Raw genomic sequence first — 14,730 nt, forward strand, 5'->3', positions numbered from 1 at the left:
CTATCACATCATTTGCTCTTATTTAAATCAGTCATGTATGTTCAGTGTGTTTGTGTGTGTGTGTGTATAAAATATCTCACTGGGGAATGATGCCCATACTGTTTTTTCACTCATTTCCTGTGCTGATATTTATCTAATATTAGAAAAACAAACAGGCGTTCTAGAGCAAATGTGCCCCGTGCCCTTCCTTGGCCAGACAGCACTGAATGATGTGTTCATGCATGTCTGAGATTAGGTCTGGCCACCAAAAAGCCAAAGAAAAGTTCCTCATCTCAAATATAGATTTGATAAATGTTTTCAGAAAGACCTGAGATCAGCTAGAGTTCAGTGGGAGGCAGAGCTGCAGGTCATGGTCACAGTTTGCTGCAGAATACCAGAGCACTCTTTGATGTGAAAAAGTTAAAAACCATAATTACTGTAATTAAAGCCGTGTAGCAGGTAGCCATGGCAATGAGAGCCTTTGGCTTTGTCACATAGCACTTTTTTGCTTTTATCGTACCATGAGTCCAATTAGCACCTTTCTTAGCAGGAGATATTTTCAGAAATACTTACAGGACCATAAAAAAAGGAGGAGATGTTGTGTTTTCTTCTGTTCCTGTGCGACAAGGACACAGTACAGATGGAAAGCTCTGAGTATAAACAGTTTTGATTAAATCACCTGCCACTCAGTTTTAAGGACATCTGTCTTACAAGCACAGTTGTAGTTTATAAGTAATGTTTAACCCTTGGTCTGAAATTTTTCACTGTTTGAGAAACTTTGAAAAAAATTTTTGAAAATACACTGCTTCACTGTGACAGACCTTTGTTACTGTGATTATTTGGCTTTGTCAAATATTGGAAGCATTCAGAGCTATTGAAGACACCGTGTCCTTTATTTGGGAGAATGTCTCCGCATAATGACATGTGACATTTTTTTGTGTAATACGAGAATGTTCAGTGACTACGTGTGCCTTGTCTGTAAGACTGCAGAAAGTAATTTCCTTTAGAGTACATGGCCTTATAACAAATTCTTTCTTCGTGGCAGGAGTGAAAGATAACAATCCAGATTTTGTGAATAAAAGTGTACTTTAGTGTCACCTTGGTTTTCAGGGGCCTGCTTTCTTTGCTGCAATACACACTTTTTTGTGTCAATTTTACATTCAATTATAAGACCTTTAGTCACTGTTAAACAAAGTATTCAAGGACTGGTGTAAAAAGTGAGTTACTGAGCACCGCGTCTCTAAAAAGTCACTGTGACTTGAAGCTGTGAGGGATAGTTGGCCTCTGCCTAAACTTTTCCTCACCTGCTTGTTTGATCCGGAGGATGAAGGAGAAATATAATATAAGCCAGTGCAACTACATACTTTTGGAGACAAAGCTTCTGCAATCTGATACCCAGACATGCATCCCCCACCCTTGATATTGCTCTGCTAGGTACCAAGATAAGTGCAGTTTTATATGAGGTCACATTTCCTTGAAAAACAAGTTTATAAGTTTATCTTCGGTACCGAAGACAGAAGAGGAGTTTGATATATAATACAAAGAACCCCAAGTTTCTCCCAATGACAAGCCAGCACCTTGCCATACATATGAGGGTGTATGAGTTTTTGTGAGTCAGTGGGTGAATAACAAATACATTATAAAACTCTTTAAGAACTGCCAAAGTTTAAAGAAATGATTTCCTCTGTAAGTGCACATCATTTCCCCTTCACCAGAGACAGCGCTGCAATCAAAGCCCAGCATTATCACAGTAGCAGGAAATAAGTTATCCTTTTAAAAGTGTCATGATGATAACGATAACTGATATTTTGAAATGAATAAAGATGAAGCAAAGCTACAGCGTCAGCAGCGATAATATTATGCAACCGTTCTTTTTTGTGTGCTTCTTTTTGCAGCCATGGTTACCTCCAGGTTCTTGTATTTTGACTCTAATTACCCAAAACCAAGACACACACACAATTATGAATTTGACTGATACTGTCATTGCTTTTATTTTTCTCTCATTTTCTTTTTGCGAAGTAAAAATCAGATGTTATATCACGTGAATACTAATTAATTAGCACTCATATCCAGAAACTGCTTAAATGATTAATAACCATAATAGATGGTATTAGAGAAAATAACATGGGAATACACTGTTAGTGCAAGTTTTACAAATGTGCTGTCAACATGTTGCGCTGTGCCAATTACTAAGTGTTTCCTTATTAGTTTATCGCAGCTTTTAAGCTGAACTCTGCTGCCCAGTGCTGCAGTCAAAGTTGACGAGAGCACAGCGAAGCCTGAACCGCGCTCCACAGAAACAACAGTGTGAGCTAAAAGAGGCAAAAACGTCAGCAGAGCTACAGAGTTGATAATAATCTTTTGTTTTTGCTACTATGAGTGACCTCTTTTCATCCAGCTAATGGAACCAGCCTGAAACACAAAAATTGCAGTAATAATAATAATAATAATAATAATAATAATAATAATAATACAGTAGTTAGTGGGGCTTTTACATGGTAAGTTAATAGTGGCCTTCTATAAAATAAGGTCTATTCAAAACACAAGTCAACAGTTTTTTTGTGTGTATTTTTAAGTTCATGAAAGCGATTTAAGGCTCTGATCCTGCAGAGTTTGAAAAACATTCAACTAATGAGTTCATATTAATAAACCTGCTCAAGGATTTCTGATAATATGAGGTTTCTTCTTTTTATTTCATCTGTGTTTAACCTCTTTCCAAGGGCGGTCTTGTTACTAAAGATTTTTGCCAAAGAACTAAATAACGGAAAATCTTCAATAGGATCCTTAAATACTTATTCCTGTATGTCTCTTGTTGCTGTGGTACCTTTCAGTCCTTTCAGACACCAGAGGAAAAGTGTCCTAATGTTTGATCAGCTGTGTTCTTAACTGTTGACCCCTGAGGTCTGAAGCCTCGGTATAATTTAAGCATTCACGCTAAGTGTCATCATAACATTTTGAAGTGTTGTCTTCACTTATTTCAAAAACCTTTTGGTAATTGGTTTCCTTTATCATTCTGTGAGGTGCAGTGGCTCTAAGTGACCACATGGAGGCGACACGCCCCACCGCTGCTTCTGCACTGTCAAGGGCATCCCTTTGATATGGTTCGGTTGATGTCTGTGCTCCCAGTGGGCAAACAGTAGGAGGGGGGACTGGCCTCTATCTCACTCCTGCTCCTGGGGTGAGCAAGTGGCGAGTCAGCAAAAGAGGCACAGCATCACCCGGAGGAGCGTGACGATGACACGGCGAGGTCATTGCAATGAAATCTCCCAACAAATACGCTCTCTCTCCCCCCGCTGCCTTCTCTACACATCATCATCCCTCCACACCTGACGATCTGTCATCTGTCTCCCCCTCCTTTCCTCTCTCGACCCTGCCCTCACTTTTCTTTCTCTTCCCTCTCTCCTCTCTGCATCCCAGTCCCCCCCCAGGCAGTGTGGTGACCTCTCTGCGTAGTGTTGCATGTACAGCCCAATCCCTCTCTCCTTCTGTGCTCCTTTCCTTCTCCATTATCCCCCATCCTGGTCATGCCACAGATTAAAACCAAACTTAAAAGATTCCCCGATCCCTCCCATCCCCTTTTTTTTCCTTTCCCATCTTTCTCTCCTCCCCCATCCTCTCTTCTTCCTTCCCCTGTGATTAGCTACTGCCTGACTCACGCAGCTCTCCCTCCTTCTCCCTCTTCCCGAGAGCGTGGCACAGTTAAGATGGCTAAATATGAAATATCTTTTGCTCTTAATTTTGGCCTTCCACACCGTTTTGTGAGCTTCGTTGTGTAAGAGGAAAGACTCAGTTACAGCCTACCACCATGGTTAATTACAGTTGCTTGCAAAAGTATTCAACCCCCTTGAACTTTTCCACATTTTGTCACATTACAGCCATAAACATGAATCAATTTTATTGGAATTCCACGTGAAAGACCAAAACAAAGTGGTGTACACGTGAGAAGTGGAACGAAAATCATACATGATTCCAAACATTTTTTACAAATAAATAACTGCAAAGTGGGGTGTGCGTAATTATTCAGCCCCCTTTGGTCTGAGTGCAGTCAGTTGCCCATAGACATTGCCTGATGAGTGCCAATGACTAAATAGAGAGCACCTGTGTGTAATCTAATGTCAGTACAAATACAGCTGCTCTGTGACGGCCTCAGAGGTTGTCTAAGAGAATATTGGGAGCAACAACACCATGAAGTCGAAGGACACACCAGAGAGGTCAGGGATAATATGGCTGGGTATCGTCACTGATTTCTAGAATCGATTCGATTCCGATTCACAAGGTCCCGAATCGATTTGATCCACGATTTGATTCAATTCGATTCAATTCGATTTGAATCTGGGAAATTTTGCCTCAGACAGTCAGAAATATTATAATTCAGATAATTTACATATTTTTGTATCTATAAAAAGTAAGCTGACACTCGCAAGTCTTTATCAAAGGTGTGAGCATCACAGCAGATGCCTTTGTGTCAAAGTAGCTGAAGATAAAACACAGAAAAACATGAAGGTGATTTTCCTGGCCTGGGATTTTATAAAAATATTCTGCAGTACATCAAAAACGAAAGAAAACCATTAATCAACTTTAGCACATTACCTCTGAAGTTACAACGGTTTTATTAGAGACACGGCTGCATTTTGCACAATTTTAAAAAGTTTAAATTTGTTCAGTAGCCTATTGAACAGCAGAAATTAGGTTTTCTTTTCGGAAGTAAGTAAAAGGGAAAAAAAACAGCGGCCAACGGCGCTGTAAACAACGGTAGACTTGTGCATAACAAGCAAGCGAATAATGTAGAAAACAGATTTTTAGATGGGAAAACTGGTGTTGAAGTACAGAGAGAGAGAGAGAGAGAGAGAGCTGTGCATGAAGTGTGATTTCATCGTGTTGGAAGCAAAACAGAGTGAATTCATGACGATGTTTCTGTGAAGCTTAGTTTGGATCTTCTTTTGCTGCTGGTTCGGTCAATATTGTTTGGAGAGAGATAAAACTAACAGCTTTAGAATCAGCGCAAAAAGGCCGTAAACACAAAGCGCGGAGCCCCCGAAACATCGGAATCAGGAGCCCCGACCGTGTAGGGTGAGAAAGGCGACATCTCACTCATTCTGATCCGTCGGCAGGTCCGAGCTTTGTTTTTACGTCTTTGTGCAGAATCCGTGTTACTGCTCTCATTTACTGTTTTAGCTGTTTGGTGGTTGTTGAAATTTTGTGAGGTTTAACCTGAGATTCTGGCGTTTTGGGCAAAATACATTTATATTAAAAAATCGATTCATGATTTTAATGAATCCATATCACGTTATACAAGCCAGAATCGATTTTAATCGATAAATCGCTTATCAAAACCCACCCCTAAGGGAAAAGGTTATTGAGAAATTTAAAGCAGGTTTAGGCTACAAAAAGATTTCCCAAGCCTTGAACATCCCACGGAGCACTGTTCAAGCGATCATTCAGAAATGGTGAATGAAGCTGGTCAGAGTTGATGGGACGATGGATGGAGCCAAATACAGGGCAATCTTGGAAGAAAACCTCTTGGAGTCTGCAAAAGACTTGAGACTGGGGCGGAGGTTCACCTTCCAGCAGGACAACGACCCTGAACATAAAGCCAGGGCAACAATGGAATGGTTTAAAACAAAACATATCCACGTGTTAGAATGGCCCAGTCAAAGTCCAGATCTAAATCCAATGGAGAATCTGTGGCAAGATCTGAAAACTGCTGTTCACAAACGCTGTCCATCTAATCTGACTGAGCTGGAGCTGTTTTGCAAAGAAGAATGGGCAAAGATTTCAGTCTGTAGATGTGCAAAGCTGGTAGAGACAAACCCTAAAAGACTGGCAGCTGTAATTGCAGCAAAAGGTGGTTATTTATTTATAAAATATGTTTGGAATCCTGTATGGTTTTCATTCCACTTCTCACGTGTACACCACTTTGTGTTGGTGTTTCACATGGAATTCCAATAAAATTGATTCATGTTTGTGGCTGTAATGTGACAAAATGTGGGACAGTTCAAGGGGGCCGAATATTTGTGCAAGCCACTGTATATCAGCGCACAATATGTAGGCAAAGCAGCTCAACATGTATTTGTCTGGTTAACAAGTAGCGTTTATGTAGTCACAGTTTTTCTGCCCCATGAAATTTCTGATCTTACTATTGTTCGTACTCTCTGGATAACCACAGAGCTTCATTCATGTACAGAGGCTTTTAAAAAACACCAGTGAGCCGGTTTCTTCACTGTAGTAGTTGATTTTCATTCATGCAGCATTCTGCAACTGTAATATTCTTGACAGGGCCCAGTGCTGATTGATCCTGCCACTAAATCCCATCCCCAACAATTGCTTTATTTGATCCTGTTTGAATCATTTTTGTCAGCTCATCGAGGAATATAAAGAACTTTTGTATTTTATCTTCATTTTGAAGAGTCTCACAGAGCAGGTAGCATTAAAAGAATAATGAATTTTTACTTTTGAAGAGAGCTTTTTGACAAATAAAGAACGGCTGTTTAAACCAGCAGAGACTCTGCAGGGTGGCATTACAGTGTGCCTCGCTTCTAACCAGAATAAAAATAAAACGCTGGTCTGTCGTGAACTTTGCAGGAATTATCAATTAAATGTGTGAGACATTAATTGCTACATGCAATGTTCTATAATTTGTGTCTAAATTGGACAAAAGTAAACGTGGCTCTTCTTGTGTTACTTAAGATTAAGAAGTTTCTTTGTATTAATTGTAGTCTACCTTACTAATTATAAGGTGTCTGACATCAATGTGAGAGTTTTAGATCAAACCAAAGTTACAAATGGGGCCCCTAGAGCTCATTTAAGGGTTTTTTTTTATGCTCAGTATCTTTTAGAATTGGAACATGAAGCACACAGTCAGGAATTATCTAAAGACTAAGTTGAAGTATAAATCTCTGAACATTTTTATAATGAGGTCCCAGCTCACCACTCTTTGACTCCCTGTTTCTGAGCCACATCACTACTACACAAAAAAAGGACGAAAGGAAGGGCAACATGAGGGGGAAGATGAGAGAAAGAGACAGAGAAGTGGGGGGGAATTTGTGAACCAGATGGATGGAGCTCAAAGATTACGAGCATGTGAAAGTCCAGACAAAAGGTACAGAGTGGAATAAATGGAAAGGTAATGGTTGACATGCCTGGTAATAAGTAGAAATAGTATTTAAAGTCACAAAGATTTAAAAACAAAAAAATAAGTTTGATTAGTCTGACAAAGATATACATAGCTGGTTTCACAGTGAGATTTCAGTCCTAATTGGGATTGGCAGCTGGAGGTTGGTACAATAAGGGAGCTTCAGAGAGTGACAAAGGTAGCGACAACCTGATTAATAACTAGTTAAACTGGGCGTTGTAGATCTAAAATTAAGCATAATTGAGCAGCTGCATGACCTATTTCTTTGCCTCAAATGGAGACCGTCCTCAGCAGAGGAACAAAAAAGCAGCACTGATTGCTCGAAAGCTTTGAACAGCCAGCATTTTTGTGGCAAGATTATGAATTAACCTCATTAAAAAGCAAAACTGGAACTTTTTTTTGATGTGCTATAAAAAAATAAAATAAAAGTTAAAACTTCTGCTTACCTGTAAACTTAACTAATGAAGTTTTATTTTATGGACAATGTTGTACAGCTTTGATTCACACATACATTCATGCATACATTTTGGAACAAAATGTGATGAACACTGTTATCTGTACAGTGGGCTCTAGAAGCCTGATCTATGCTGCCTGCTCTCCAGCAGGCTTTGTAAACACGGTGGAAGTAACTGTTTGGCAAGTACAGGGGCAATATTCCTTCAGGAGTTAGTACAGACCATAAACTCTATATAAAAGTAAGACTGTCCTTAGTTTCTAGGCTATCGTACTACCATTTGGTTTTGGGGGCTTTCTGGATTACCGGGCACGAGCTATCGGCTAACGCTTGCCTGGCTTGCTAGCTTCATTACCAACTAACATCCGCAATTCACTGCTATATAAAATGGGATGCTAACATTTCCAGTGAAAATCAGGCTTCAAAGAAAATGTACTCACTGGAACAGTCTCTTTAAGCCCCCCAGTCACAAAACCATAGAGATGGTTGGCAACCATGTTGTAACCACCAGTCACTATGGCTACGTTCACACTGCAGGTCTTAATGCTCAATTCGGATTTTTTGATCAAATCCAATTTTTTTGTCTGTTCGCTCACACTACAAATAAAATGCAACAGCAAACGCGCTCTAGTGTGAACCCTCAAAGTGGCCTGTATGCGCAAAAGAAGACGTCACACACAACGTGCTCTGTTTAGACACAGACCGAACAGTATTGTTCGACTGAACAGTATTGTTTCCCAATTTTTGCTTTAAGTTATTTTGATATCTACATAATAATGTAGATAACCTAATAATGATCCTTATTGCTGTTTTAGAGGAGCGGTGCTTCAAAGGATAGTTGCAGATTTCTGTCAGAATCTGCAGATTATGCAGTACAAATAAAATGTTAACGTTTCTCCAACGTTGTCTTCCCAGCAGTTTCACCGGATGGCCAGGAAGCGTTTGCGATGTCTTATCGGGTGCTTCTCCAGTGCTGAAATTGGCGACTGTCTTGTGTCAGTGACATAAAAGACGGATTTAATGCGACTTGACCATTCACACAGCAGTCGCTTTCTGAAACATCGGATATGTATCGGATTCAGTACCACATACGAAAGTGACCTAGATCGGATTTGAAAATATCGGATTTGTGCCGTTCACACTGTCATACCATGATCGGATATGGGTCGCATAGGGTCAAAAAAATCGGATTTGATGCGCTTTCGCCTGCAGTGTGAACGTAGCCTTTGTCAAAATGAATATTCCCCAACCAGCTGGCGAGGTTGGTTGCTGGAGGTTGCTGGCAGAGACTGTGGAATAAATTGCTAATGACCCATTCACTTAGGCTTAAAGACTGGTCAGTGACCTCCTGGCAACCATCGGTCGCTGACAGTCGGTCCTGGCTTTAGTCACTATCAGGATTCTGTGAGCAGTAGTTTGCATGGAACCTGTTGATTTGTTTGCAAACAAACTACTCTCTAAGCAATAGTGTGAAAAACTGCGAAAAGGGTACCACATCTGCCTTCGAACTAAAAGTGATGCCTTTTGAAGCATGTTGGTTTCACAGGTAATGGTACAACTTCGACTTAGATGAGCATTCTCTGTTTCCTGCTTCTATCGCACTTTTTCGAGCTTCACAAACCCCTGGGTGGTTGGTCAGTGTTTCCAGACAAGTTGGTGTCTTTCATGCAGATTACTAGAGACTGTAGCAATCTGCTCATAACCAAAGCAATCACAAGGAGGTTTCTGGTGCAGCCAGCAATATCCATCAATCACATGCCAGCCAGTCAGTGAATGCACATTTTTCCAAACTCATTTGAACTTGCCAGGAGATTGCCAGCAGGTCTGTAATGATGTGTAACTGGGTTCTTAGTCCAATCAAAAAGGGAAAAGGATAAATCAGCACCTTCTTGTCTATTTGACCATGTCCTTAACATTGCTTTAAGCTTTGAAACAGTATAAACCAGTAGGTTAATTGATTTAAATGAGCACTGACCAAATCACAATTCTGTTTGTCCCCAGCTAAGAGGATGCCACTTGGTAGAGATGGAAAACAAGCAAGTGGACAGTATATTTGCTGGGCTGACACTTACCAGGTAGTCTTAAATCCAACTTTTTAAATATACATAAATTAATAATCCATCCGTCCTCCTCATCCGCTTTATCCGAGGCCGGGTCGCGGGGGCAGCAGCCTAAGCAAAGAGGCCCAGACCTCCCTCTCCCCAGCCACCTCCTCCAGCTTATCCGGGGGAACACCAAGGCGTTCCCAGGCCAGCCGAGAGATATAATCTCTCCAGGAGGCCCTCACCCGATGAAGCCAACAGAACCACATCATCTGCAAAAATCAGAGATGAGATTCTGAGGCCACCAAAGCGAAAGCCCTTCGCCACTTGGCCTGAAATCCTGTCCATAAAAATTATGAACAGAACCGGAGACAAAGGGCAGCCCTGGCGGAACCCATCATCCACCGGTAACGAGTCCGACTTATTGCCGGCAATGCGAACCAAGCTCTTGCAACGGTTGTATAGGGATCGAATGGCCCGTAGCAACGGGCCAGACACCCCATACTCCCGCAACACCTCCCACAGGACACCCCGAGGGACACGGTCGAATGCCTTCTCCAAGTCCACAAAACACATGTAGACTGGTTGGGCAAACTCCCATGCACCCTCAAGTATCCTTGAGAGGATAAAGAGCTGGTTCAGTGTTCCACGACCAGGACAAAAGCCGCATTGTTCCTCCTGTATCCGAGGTTCGACTAGCGGACGAACTCTCCTTTCCAGCACCCTGGCATAGACTTTCCCAGGGAAGCTGAGGAGTGTGATCCCCCTGTAGTTGGAACACACCCTCCGGTCCCCCTTCTTAAAGATGGGAACCACCACCCCGTTCTGCAGTCCATGGGTACTGCCCCTGATCTCCACGCAGCATTGCAGAGGCGTGTCAACCAGGACAGCCCTACAACGTCCAGAGCCTTCAGGAACTCGGGGCGGACCTCATCAACACCAGGGGCTCTGCCACCAAGGAGTTGTTTAACTGCCTCAGTGACCTCGCCCCCGGAAATTGGCGGGTCATTCCCCTCATCCCCAGACTCTGCTTCCTCCTCGGAAGACGTGTCAATGGGATTAAGGAGGTCCTCGAAGTATTCCTTCCACCGCCTGACAATTTTCTCAGTCGACGTCAGCAGCGCTCCGCCAGCACTATACACAGTGCAGGTAGAGCACCGCTTTCCCCTCCTGAGACGCCTGACGGTTTGCCAGAATCTCTTTGAGGCAGTCCGAAAGTCTTTTTCCATGGCCTCTCCGAACTCCTCCCACACCCGAGTTTTTGCTTCAGCCACTGCCCGAGCCGCATTCCGCTTGGCCTGTCGATACCTGTCGGCTGCCTCTGGAGTCCCACAGGCTAACCAAGCCCAATAGGACTCCTTCTTCAGCCTGGTGGCTCCCTTCACCTCTGGTGTCCACCATTTGGTTCGGGGATTACCACCACGGCAGGCACCAACCACCTTGCGGCTGCAGCTCAATGCAGCAGCTTCGGCAATGGATAATAGATAAATTGAATAATCAATTTATATTATGTAAAAAAAGATTGTTTGATCATAAGAGCTCTGGCCCTCCCTATTATTGAATTTGATACATATTGTAGGCTACCGGAACTATATGAACAGTTGGTTCATATTAGCAATTAACATTGTGTTGCAATTGTTTGATTAGAAAGCAACTTCTTTAAGTGAATATGCAACCTGATCATTACCAGAATTAATGTGCATTGATGTGATTTCAGCCTGACTCGGTAACTTTTACTAGGCAACAGTGGTGATAACAACATGATCCTAGTTTTATCTTAAAGTATGCTTTTACTGTTGGTTTGAATGAGGAACCTCTAGCAGCAGAAATCTTATTCTGCACAGTTCGTTTTTAAGTGCGGAGTCAAAAATGACTTCACCAGGACATTCTACTATTGAACCATGTTTTTATATTGATTTATGCTGCTTTAAGACTTAACCTACTTCAGTGATTATATTCATGTGAAATGCATATTTCAGCATTTGTGGAGTTTAAAACAAGCTTTAAGTTAACCATTGGCGGCTAAAAATAGCATGTAATCTGTAGAAAGTAGATTGGAGTGGGACCAGTGGCATACAGGATAGCATCATGAGCGTAAAAACAGAAATTCCAGAAATCAGAATTCAAAGCAGCAATAGTGTGTGTTGGAATTTTAATTCATTGGAACAGCACTCACCTTCTGGAGAGGATAGGCTCTGCTGTCTCTCCCTATCAATCTCCACCTACACTGTGCATTTAGTCTGAATGTCCAAGTTCAAGCACCTTCTTCAGGACTGAAAAAAACAAACAAAAAAAAAGGCTATTTGTCGCAGATTACTGCTAGAACCTACTAGAGATGGATTACATCTATCTGACCATCAGTGTATGGATTTTTTTCCTTGATGGATGTTGAATATGTATATCATGTCTTCATTTCCCTTGGTACTCCCACCCCCTACATCCTCTCCTCTCCTCTGGTGTTTTAGCTAAGCCCAAGTGTTATTCCTCCTCTCCAGCATTTACACATGCAACTCCATCCCTCTCACCCTACTGCAATCTGCTCCACTCCGGTTTTTCTTGTTTCTTGTGCCTGAAGCACCTGCAGGGAGAAGGCGGCGGCATGTTGAATGTGAAAATATCACCATAAAATTAATGTGTCCTGGTCTTAAAATCAAGACGTGCTGTGATGACTAGCCTGAGGAGGAACTGTAATAAAGACTTGATTTCATCATGTAGAGAATGAAATGAATATGAGGCTCAGACTCTTTGAATTTGGGGGAATTTTAATGTATAGTACTTGTAGAATACTTGTGCACAAAAGCCCAGTATGTGTGTTTCTTTGCACATTTTGTAATGTTAATGTCAAAAATCTTACAACATCTTGTTGCCCTTTGCATAAAGTATGCTCATCATCAGCGTTAAGGCACGTACTACTTTTTACACCATACTGGAAAATAAAAATACAGAAGGTCCATTTGTTGTCAGTAGACATCTATGCAACACTCACAGACTGTATATAAAACATCAGCATAGCTTCTGGATGTGAAAAAGGAAGCCAAGGCTTATACTACAGTCAGACCAGGGAAAGCAGTTGGTAGAAACTGCAGAACGAATAAAAGTCTTGCAACCACCTGCAATGAAGTTGTGATCTTGTTGCCTTTCAAATGGTTATTTCAAAGACCCGTACCAGGTTTGCAAACACTTTTCCATCTTCAAAGTGACCTTGTTGTGTCAACACAGTGATAAAACTGAATGACGAAGACATTTTGCCATTAGTTTGTGATTGAATGGGTCCAACTGGGTTTCTAGTTACAAGTTGTCTTATTTTTCCTTCTGTGTCATTGACCCACAAAATCATGCATTTTTTCTACTGCACAGTAGAGCAGGGGTCTCAAACTCAAATGAGCTGCAGGCCACTTCTGGCACCGTCATCTCATTGGAGGCCACTTTAGTGTCCAAGTAGTACAAAAAAACAAACACGAAAACACCCACTAATATTTCCTAAAATGTAGTGTTTTGTTTGTTTTATTTAATTCCAAATATTGTGTAACAAGACAAAATTGCAAACATGAACGGAATTTTTTTCTCACTCTCAGCTATCTGAAGCCTTTCAGTTTCAGTTTCATTTGTCAACATTACAATGAAATGTATTTGATGAGCAGAAAAAAACAGTATAGTACAGTAGTTTCATTCAACTACCAAATAAACAGCTCTTTCTGGCCAGACACGTGGCAGCACTTTTGCTACAATTTTGTTTGTATTTAACAAAATAAAAATGCAGGCATAAGCGTACACTTTAGCTTTTGACTGTAAGTGAAAACTGTTTTCTTTCCAAATAAATCTCTCACTGAACTAACACAGCCAATCCCTCAACATGTTTGCATTCTCTTATACCTCGGGCAGGTCCGCGGCTCCGAACCGTGGTAAGGAGACCTCTGGCTAATACTTTGGGTTCCGTGTCGGGCTCGTAGCCGGGAACTAGCTTTACTGTCTGGGTCAACTTTGCTAGCGACAGACAGAAAGAGGCATTGAAAGGCTGCTCCAGCAGATCTTTGTTTCGGAGGAAAACACGAACACAGTGTACAGTCGAATCTTAATTTCTTTTTAATTTCTACTCAGTAGCACCTCGTACTTTTCTCCTTTTTCTCCCTCCCTCACGCTCACACACACACAGCGGGAGGGTTGGTCCCACATGTTCTCCCTGCAGCAAGGACTACACCGCCCATGAGGCTACAGTCTTAAAGGGCCATGCCTGTAACACTCTGCCGTCGTATTAAATCATTTTTCATATAATAATAATTAAAAAAATATTTCTTCACATCAATATGCGGGCCGCAAGTAGAGGTGACATGGGCCGCAAATGGCCCGCGGGCCGTGAGTTTGAGACCCCTGCAGTAGAGGGTGACTCTTGCATCTAATTGTATAGTTTGATAAAAATGACTTGTTGGTTCACCTGATCTGTGACCTCACAACCCTTTTCTGAAGAGTTCATGATCTGTGTCCCTAGTTTGAAATCTTACTGAGTAAAACACGACGCTGGTTTTGTAGGTTATGGTTGCTGTTAAGGTGAAAAAGGAGGCTAAACCAGGAGATGCTACCATGCGGCTGACAAGTCATTAGCCTGTGAGCATACAGCATTACCACTCACAACAGGACAGTAATAGCAAAGATGATAAGCCCGAGGCTTCACAGTGGGTTTTCCGGTGGCTTGGTCCATCGTTTATATACAGGCTATAGCAACACTATGAACGTTAATAGACTCAAACTGATTCTCACAGACTCTAAGTGTATTTGAAAAGCATGGGCATGCAGGTTGATGCGGTGACTTTTAATAAAAGCTCCTGGAACCAACATTCTCGCAGTCAGTGACTTAATTTACCATGTGTGGTAAAGCAAAGTATCCAGAGAATAAAGTGATATTTTGAATATTATTCAACTTTTTTTTTGTTTTTTGGGATTAAACATAGTCGAGTTGAATGATTACGGGGTTTTGTGTTTTTCGCAAGGAAGTTTTATTTTGACATCAAATGCTGTTCGTGAACGTGATGACAAATGGGAAACAGCCCCAGAGGCCCCCCTGATAAATATATACCCTCAGTGTATTTAAGAGTTTCCTGCCCTATCTATTTCATTTGAATACCCTG

This window comes from Aulonocara sp. 'chitande type north' Nkhata Bay, linkage group LG6 (assembly GCF_057382095.1).
Source record: "Aulonocara sp. 'chitande type north' Nkhata Bay isolate Kocher_YH1m ecotype deep benthic linkage group LG6, A_spYH_male_GT1.1, whole genome shotgun sequence".
Lineage (NCBI taxonomy): Eukaryota > Metazoa > Chordata > Actinopteri > Cichliformes > Cichlidae > Aulonocara > Aulonocara sp. 'chitande type north' Nkhata Bay.